The sequence below is a fragment of the Mercenaria mercenaria genome, chromosome 13, assembly GCF_021730395.1.
Source record: "Mercenaria mercenaria strain notata chromosome 13, MADL_Memer_1, whole genome shotgun sequence".
NCBI lineage: Eukaryota > Metazoa > Mollusca > Bivalvia > Venerida > Veneridae > Mercenaria > Mercenaria mercenaria.
This window is the reverse complement of record NC_069373.1, coordinates 31552010-31552556: the sequence shown is the minus strand read 5'-3', so window position 1 is coordinate 31552556 and position 547 is coordinate 31552010.

The following is a 547-nucleotide window of genomic DNA, read 5'->3' as shown; positions in this document are numbered from 1 at the left end:
AACGAAAACTTATTTGTTTTACATGTAAGATTAAAATATCTTTACTCATGAACACCATATCTTACATTTTCACTCATGGCAATGCCACTCGTGAAAATAATGCTGCTGGTGTTCGCTCGTGAAATATGTTTCTGTCTTACAGAAACAAACTAATATCCTTTATATACTGTTCACTGAAAGACTTCCTATGACCAAGTGTGAAGTTTAGTACTGGATAAGTTCATATGAATGAACGACACATTGAACGTTTGTCGTAGTTGAAATTTTCTAAATATAATATAAAGAATAAATTCTTTTCTTTTTTCAAAAATCGAAATTCTCTGGTAGCAATGTGTCTGCATATCAGTATTTAATTAGTATGACCATACACTAAACAGACCTTAAAATTTCTATGCTGTCTCTATGCTGGTTTACATTTTTAACTGAAAAGACATTTTCTCACACCCCTTAGCAAATTAATTTTTTATGTAGAAATATTTTAAGTGTATTTAAGGAGGATTATTTCAAGGTGAGGTTTGAATTAAAGAAGTTATAACAAGGACATCAA